Source organism: Ochotona princeps, chromosome 24 (genome assembly GCF_030435755.1).
Source record: "Ochotona princeps isolate mOchPri1 chromosome 24, mOchPri1.hap1, whole genome shotgun sequence".
NCBI classification, from domain to species: Eukaryota; Metazoa; Chordata; class Mammalia; order Lagomorpha; family Ochotonidae; genus Ochotona; species Ochotona princeps.
Window position 1 is genome coordinate 17,340,870 of NC_080855.1, and position 8,533 is coordinate 17,349,402.

Consider the following 8,533-nt stretch of genomic DNA (forward strand, 5'->3'; position numbering starts at 1 on the left):
TGTTCCACTTCCAATCCAGCTCTCTGTGAATGCACTTGGGAGGGCAGTGGAGGATAGTCAGGGTCCTTGAGTCGCTCCACGTGTGTAGGAGGTCAGGCGGAAGCTCCTGGATCCTGCCTGCATACCAGCCCAGCTCTGGCTCTTGGGGTCATTTGGGGAGTGAACCAGTGGATGGAAAATCTGTCTCTCCTTCTCTATATAACTCTGCCTTTCAAATAAAAAAAAATCTTTAATTTTTTTTAAATTGCATTATCATTTCACCTGTTTCACATCCAGGGACTCAGTGACTGCTTATCCACAAGGTTTCTAGGAAGCAGTAGCACCTGGACTAATACTCATGCCCAATCTAGGCAGGTATTTTAAAAATGATTTATGTGTTTTATTTGAAAGGCACAGCAATAGAGGGGTGGAGGAAGGAGAGGGAATAAAAAAGTTCTTTCAAGACACCTGAAACAGCCAGCTCGGGGCCAGACTGAAGCCCAGAGCCAGGCACTCCATCTGGACCTCCCACCTGGGTGGCAAGTACTAGTGCCCTAGTACTGCAGCCACCACCTCTGCCTCCCAAAGTGTTCCAGGGCAGGGAGCAGGAAGTGGGCTGGAAAGGGAGCCAGAACTCCAACAAGGGGCATCAGAATCCGAGCAGAGACTCACCCTCTGACCCAATGCCCACCGCCCATCTGTGGCTTCCGGCGACTACGTTCGAGTCCAGTGGTTTGCATTTCATGTCTGTGGGCAAGTTACGTCACCTGTCGCAGCCGGGTTCTCCTTAAGAAACTTAAGGTAGGGCCCGGCGGCGTGGCCTAGTGGCTAAAGTCCTCGCCTTCAACGCCCTGGGATCCCATATGGGCGCCGGTTCTAATCCCGGCAGCTCCACTTCCCATCCAGCTCTCTGCTTGTGGCCTGGGAAAGCAGTTGAGGACGGCCCATATGCCTTGGGACCCTGCACCCGCGTGGGAGACCCAGAAGAGGTTCCTAGTTCCTGACTTCGGATCGGTGCAGCACCGGCCGTTGCAGCTCACTTGGGGAGTGAATCATCGGATGGAAGATCTTCCTCTCTGTCTCTCCTCCTCTCTGTATATCTGACTTTGCAATAAAATAAATAAATCTTTAAAAAAAAAAAAAGAAACTTAAGGTAAAGCAGAAGACCCTAACTCGGGATATTACACCGGGGAACAGCTTAATAAGTGCAAACAGCAAATTTCCCCAGGAGGGAAGTCAAGATTTTAAACCTTTGGGGTGAGCGGGAGACTGTAATCCTGAGAAAGTAGCTTGCCCAGAGGAGCACAGCGAACGAACAGCCTGGGTCCACGCTCTCTGCCCCAAGTCGGAGATGAAAAAATGTACCAGGATAAGCGCCGGACACAAGGCGCGGTTTACAAGCCGCCGGGGAGGACAGCAGGGTGGCAGCGCACTCCGTGAGTGCGTTCCTCTGAAACTTTTTTTTAACACCCGTAGGTCTGCACGCAGCCCAGCAGGGACTGCAGCTGGGCTCGGGCCCCCACCTCGCCTGCCCATTCTGGGGTGCGGGGCCCCCAAGGGACGACGACCCTGCATTTGCCTTTCGCCGCCCATTCGCTCCCGGCTCCGGCGCAGCAGGTGCCCTGCGTGGAGGGACACGCCCCTCCGGGTAGCCCCCTTCTTCCCCTTTCCTCTCCAACTCAGGGAGTCAAGGTGTTCCCCCCAGGCAGTCTTGGGTCCCCGCGAACCGCCCTCACCTCTCAGTCTGCGTCTGTGTCCGTTGCTACTGGACGGGCGGCGTTGGCGACCAAGGTAGTGGAGCAGCTCCCCGGGAGGCGCGCTCTGGCGGGGGAGCCGAGCCGGACTTCCTGCCTGGAGGACCGATCACTTTCTTCTTGGAGTTGAGCCGAGTCCCCGCACGAGCGCTCGGTTAGAACACCTGTTGGCGCCCGGGACCTCTCTCTATTCAGTACCGTGCCCCGAGTCCGTTTTTCCTCCAAGCACCCCTCCCTCACCCCTAGCTCAACGCCCCCGCCCTCTAGATGCCCAAGCCTGCCTGCGTGCTGCGGGCGCCGGGAGGAGCTAGAAAGTCCCCGAGCGCTGCGCTCCCGCAAAAACCTTGGCCAGCAGCCACATCATCTAATCCCAAGGAAATAAACAGATAGTCTGGCAATGGTAGTGAATCATAAAGGAAATGCAAACAAAACCCCAGTGAAGTGGCCAGCGCTTGGCCTGGGGCTCTGGCCTGCCGATTTCCTGTAGATAGAGACCCTGGGAGCCAGCCTTGTGACTCAAAGAGCTGTGTTCTTGGGCACCCACCTCAGTAACCTAATGTGAGTTCCTGGCTCCAGGCATTTAAGAAGTGACCCAATGGATGCTCTCTCTCTCTCTCTCTCTCTCTCTCTCTCTCTCTCTCTCTCTCTCATCTCCTTTCTCCTGCTCCCCACGATGAGCTATGATTTCACACCTCTTTGGTCACTATCACAAGAACAGAAAACAGGTGCGTGCAGGTGCGCCGAGCCTGAGCACGGTTGCTGCAGAGAATGCAAACTCCTTGCAGCTGCCCTGGAAAATGGCCTATGGTTTCCCCAAGATGTTAAAAGCAGGCGGCCAGGGTGCAGCTAGTTCAGATAACAGCTTTCAGGGCCCACCTCCTGTACCCAGAGTGCAGGTGTGAGCCCCAGCTGCTGGAGTTCTCATCCAGCTCCCTAACACACCTGTGAAAGTGGCAGAGCGTGACCCCCAGGCCTTGGGTTCCAGCAACCCACGTCGTAGAGGAAGCAGTGGACCACCAACCAGTCTCTCTCTGCCTTTCAAGTAAATCAATCTTTTCTCAAAATGTAAAACAGAACTGTCACGAGCTGCAGCAATCCCGCTTCTATAAAAGAGCCCCAAAATGTTCCAAGCAGGAGCTCAAAATCATCTTTGCACATGCCATGTTCATTGCAGCATGCTTCATAGCCACGGGTTTGAAGTGGCCCACGTGCTTGCTCACAGGCGAGATGAAAAACCGTGCATTAAAGTGCACAATGAAATCTCTTGCCCCTGTGCGGGAGAAGGACTTGCTGCAGCTGACCGCACTGTGCATGAGTCCAGGGGGACATGAGAAAGACAAACGAGCTGCAGTTCTGCTCGTGAGGTCAGCTAACAGTCCAACAGAAATAAACAGGGGTTGCCAACGGCTTGGGCGAGGGCAAAAGCTAGCCCTTAGAGAACAAGACAAAAGCCTGCCAGAGAGATGCCGTAGGGCAGTGTGAACACACAGCACAGCGCTGAAAAGATGGAGAATGAACTGTGTTCTTCTGTGATTTTTAAAATGTGCAGTCATCAACATGATTGTGGTGGTTACACAACCAAGGGATCCAGTTGGTGGTCTGCCTGCCAAGCAGGGCAGGCTTCCTTAAGCCTGAACACCTGAATCAGAGTTAAAACAGATCAGGAGGGGAGGCAAGCAGTTGTGGCGGCGGAACATGTGCGGATTCTGACATTTTAACAATTATTTGCAGAGAGAGGCTCCACTCGCACATTCATTCCTCAGATACGCACAAGGCTGAGTGTGGGCCAGACCAAACCAGGAACTCAATGTGGATCTCCCAAGTGGCTGGCAGGGACCCAGCCTTCCCCTTCTGCCTCCGCAGGGTGCAGTCGCAAGAACTTGGGAGCACACCCAGGGCGGGAATCCTGGCATTTGGATATGGCATAGGGCATCCTAAGCAGCTTTTGACTGCTGTTTAAAATCAAGCACCTGCTCCTGAGTTTAACTTACAGAGTGCAGGTCTCTGCTCAGCTGATCAACTTTACCAGTAGAATCAATGTTGATGAGCTAGCAGCCAGCACGGACTGAAAAACAACTCATTACTTAGCTACTTTGTTACACTGTTCTTCCCTGCAGGATTCTGAAGCCGGACTGCTCCAGGTTAGCTCTGTTATCTTCTTTCCAGCTTCCTGACTTTGGGCAGATCACTCTCTATACCTCAGTTTCCTCAGCTGTCTAATGGGGGAAATACTGGGACCTGCCACACCGGCCTGTTGTAAGGACCTAATGTGAGGCAAACCTATGGGGGCAGATGTTGGGCGCAGCAATTAGGACACCCCCAAAATGCCTGCATTCCGTAACAGAGTGCCTGAGTTCAAGTCCTAACTACTCTGCCTCTGATCTAGCTTCCTGATCCTGGGCACCTTACAGGGTGGCAACAGCTGAAGGCTCACGGTCCTGCCACCCAGGTGGGGTCCTGGGACCCTGGCATCTAGGGATTGAAGCCGGGCACAGAAGCTAACTCCAAGCAAGTCCACACTCACCCTGGACATTGTGCACATAGCCAATGGAGCCACTTTTGTCCAGTCCCTCTTCTCCAAGTAGACAGGGAGAGAGCAGGGAGGGGGTGTCAGAAGCGACACCCGATCCTAGCACCTGCTCGCTGATGGCTCCGTGGGAACTACACCCGTGCACAAAGACCACCACGGCACCCATCGGCCGTCTGTTTAATCTTGGACTGAGTCCACCTTGGGATTGAGGCTAGCAGCCAAGCCTGAGTGTTCCAGAACAAACCTAGGTGATGCTTCCCCCCCCCCGTTTGATCATCAGGCGTTTCCTAGGACAGCTCCCACCGAGGGACAGAGGCTGAGGAGTCTGCACTGACCAGATGGGAGCTTGCTCCTGCCACTTCCTAGTGGTGTGGCTTTGGGACAGTTGCCGGCCCTCTCTGTGTTGCCATTTCCTCACGCCACAAATGTGGAGGAAAACAGCCTCTCCCTTGCTAGGCTGGGTTTAAGCCCTGAAGGAGCTGTGATCTGGGACTGTGATCTGCTGGTTTAAAAAACTGTTTTTTTTTTTAAAGATTTATTTTTATTACAAAGTCAGATATACAGAGAGAGGAGGAGAGACAGAGAGGAAGATCCTCCGTCCGATGATTCACTCCCCAAGTGAGCCGCAACGGGCCGATGCGCCGATCTGATGCCAGGAACCAGGAACCTCTTCCAGGTCTCCCACGAGGGTGCAGGGTCCCAAAGCATTGGGCCGTCCTCGACTGCTTTTCCCAGGCCACAAGCAGGGAGCTGGATGGGAAGTGGAGCTGCCGGGATTAGAACCAGCGCCCATATGGGATCCCGGGGAGTTCTAGGTGAGGACTTTAGCAGCTAGGCTACGCCGCCGGGCCCAAAACTGTTGTTGTTTTAAAGAGAAACCTGTTCCTTTGGGAGCAATAATTTTCTGAGTGACCCTCTGGTCGGCCCCAGTGTCTTGAGCTAAGCCAATGGGGGGGCCGGATGGAAAAGATGGTACCATCTGGTATCAAGGGTGACACCTGCTTACTCCTGCTGTCGGGAAGAGTGGCTGTGAAAAACCCGCAGCAACCGCCAGGCAGGCTACCCGGAGGCAGAACGAGCCGCGGCCACCCGCTGGAGCCCTCATTAGGGATTGCGGCATCTCCTGGGACAGCCGTGTTCACCCAAGGAGAGATTGTAAACACAAACTGAGCTGTGAACACAAACTGTGCTCCTGGGCGCCTGCGGCATGCTCTCCGGGGCAGCAAACTACTGCGGCGCGCTTGCGCCACCTTGTGGGCGTCATCGAGATCTTGCCTACCCGCGATCAAGCGCATCCAGATGTTGAACCCAACCAGCTCTGTCTCTTAACCAGCTCCTTTCTGTAAATAGCAGGTGGCAACTTGTCACACTCAGACATGTGCCTGTGCACAGATACACACATACACAGTCAGGGGATTGTAGCAAATATTTATTTGTAAGATTTATTTTTATTTATTTGAACAGCAAGGTGCAGAGGAGAGAAATCCTCTATCTGCTGCTTCATGCCCGAAATATTCTCACATCAGCCAGGGCTGGGCCAAGCCAGGAGATGGGGGAAGAGAGACCAGGGACTTGCTTCCGTGTGGCCGTGAGGCCAGACTGAGAGGCCTTCCAGATGGGCGTGTGGTGGGCAGGGTGGAGGGGAAGGACTGGCAGGACCCCTGTATAGGGAGGGAAGGGGCGGGATCCTGCTGGCATTCATTGTAAAGGATCATAGTGACATCTCTATCGCCTGAGAACAGAAAAGATTATTTCATGGGGGGCCTTATTTCAGGGGACATGAGGGGCATGTTGACTTGGGGTACCATGGAATCAGCTGCCTCCAGCGAGAGCTGCCCAAAGGAGAGTTTCAGGTGCCTCTTGCTAAGCACCGCAGGGGCTCCCCAAAGCAGCTGACTCTGGGATCTGATAGCAAGGGGTACAGGAGGGAGAGGGAAGCCCTTCCTGCCCCAGCCACACACATCTTCCCCAACCCTGACCCCGCCAGCTCTTCTGGTTAGGAGTTGGGGTCTGGGTCACTGGGTTAGTTTAGACTTCTTGGATGGCAGCCACTGAGGAAGCAGCTCCAGGCTATAGAGTGGGTCCAGTGTGTTACACCTGTCCTCCCTCCCTCCGTCCTCCCTCCCCCATCCGCCTTTTGCCTGAATCCTGCTCCCTTGGCTGTGAGCCCAAAGCCCCAGGGCAAACACACCTGCTTTTTACACTTTGGCTCTGCCAGGAAGGGACAGCCGTGGCTCAGAAGGGTGTGATCCGATAGCACACTGGGCCCGGTGGGGACACCGGCACAGCCTGTCTGTTTGGATTCTTCCTGGACTCTCGGGTGTCCCATTCCTTCCCCCCTCCCCCGCCCCAGGGAGTAGGAGAGAACTGAGGGTCTTATGATCCACGCTCAGACAAGGCGGGTGAGAACTTTTAAGGCCGGCTGTAAGACAGCTAGGCAGGGGATGACTAGAGCAAGAATCTCAGATTTTATGGCTGGGCTTTCTGGGGAAGTTTGACTGTTTATGGTCCTCCTAGGAGAAGGGATACTCCAGGTGGCTCAGCTTGCCTGCAGGGAGGCCAAGCAGCAGGACTCAAAACAAGATGAGAGGCTTGGATTCTGAGCCTCGACCTTGGCACAGAGTTCTTCTAATAACAGATAAACCAGAAATTGAACTGTCTCCAGAAAGCGGAGAAAGAACCTCTGGAAGGGGGCGTGGAGAGTTCTCCAGACCAAAAGTGGCCCTGGCTAGCTACTCCCGACCTTAAGCCGGACCTCACCTGACCTTTTCTGAAATACATTGCAGTTTACCTGAAAATTGCCTCTACTTGCCACCAAATTAAAAACTGAAAAAAAAAAAGACATCACATTTTCATGTCATGGAGTGATCTGAACGGATGTGTTTTTTCGATATCATCACAGTCCAGAGGACACTCACGGGGAGCAGGCCCGGAGTTGGGAATCCCCTGTGAACTTCCCAGCGGTCAATGTTGTATAGGAAAACCTGAGACAAAGAAGTCTATGCTGTTGTCACTGCACAGCTGGCAGCTGCACATTTAGAACACATTGGCATTGACTTGTCAAACGGAGTGTGCTTCGCAGCTCTGGTCATCCTAACAGACTCTGGGCCAGCATCCTGGGCTGCACCCACTGCCTGCTCCTGAGTGGATTTGATACAAGGAAGCTCTCAGCAGGTGGTAGTTCCTGTCGCTGCTACACCTTAGCAAGCAAAGAGAGCCGTTTGCCGGCTGATTCCTCTAGGATGAGATTAAGCAAATACTAAGAAATTAAGTGCTAGGATTCAAAGGGGCCATAGAGGGCGCTGTGGCAGGGCACTGTCTGTCCTTGAAACAGCAAAAACACAAGCAAAGCCCTGTCTTCTGGTTTGCCATCCTTGCATGAGAGCGTCAGTGTGGCTGCCTGTCTGCCCTGCTCCCCACCCATTTCCTCCACCAGGAGATGCTCAGGACCACGCCCTGAGGAGTCCTGCTCCCACGGCTGTAAAGTTACAGTGGTCCTCTCCTATGTGGCTTGCACTACCTGTCTTCAGTTTTCCGCAGTCAACCACATTCTAAAAATACTGCGTGGAAAGTTCCACGAGGCATGCTTGACAGTTTGTCACGATTGTTCTGCTGTGTTATGGTTGCTATTATTATCTTGCCGTGCCTAGTTTATATATTAATCTCTGTCAGAGATAGGTATGTGTCGAAGAAAACTGTTGACTAACCGAAGGCTTGGGATGTTCCATGGTTTCCAGTATCCAAGTGGGAATGTAGTCTTAAGAGGGGACGACTAAATTCCTCTTGTGGGAGGGGAGAGAGGCCTTCCCTGCATCCTCTCCCAATCCCGCCCCACCCCGCCCCTGCAGAACCTGGGGCCCTGCCCTGCTTCAGGATGTAGACCTAGACCACAGTCAGATGCCCCCTGAGTCAGCAGAGGAGTGCCTGGAGGTCGGGGTATTCTCCCTAAGTCAGGGGCAGTGCCTGGGAAGGGCACCTGCAGGACTGCCGAGGCCCCGGCTCCGCCCCCAGCACACCCCCACACCCTCTTGGTTGTCCACACTCAGGTCCGAGCAGGCATGCCCTTTCCTTTGGCATGCAGTAGATCCTGCTCCGTCCATGTTTCCTGTTGTTTTCTCACAGGCAGGAAGACAAGAACTCAAACTACGGGTCCGGCACGGTGGCGCAGTGGTTAAGGTCCTCGCCTTGCGCGCTCTGGGATCCCATATGGGCGCCGGTTCTAATCCCGGTGGCCCTGCTTCCCATCCAGCTCCCTGATTGTGGCCTGGGA

General features: G+C 54.1%; 1 protein-coding gene across 1 annotated transcript in view; it reads right to left on the reverse strand.

The window, feature by feature from the left end:
- TMC5 (transmembrane channel like 5) overlaps positions 1–2,030 on the reverse strand; it is a 65,669-nt gene extending 63,639 nt beyond the window's left edge. Inside the window, exon 1 of the mRNA XM_058681234.1 lies at positions 1,716–2,030. The gene's annotated coding sequence lies outside the window, so the exon portion shown is untranslated. The remainder of the gene's footprint in view (positions 1–1,715) is intronic.
- Between the last annotated feature and the right edge of the window lie 6,503 nt (positions 2,031–8,533).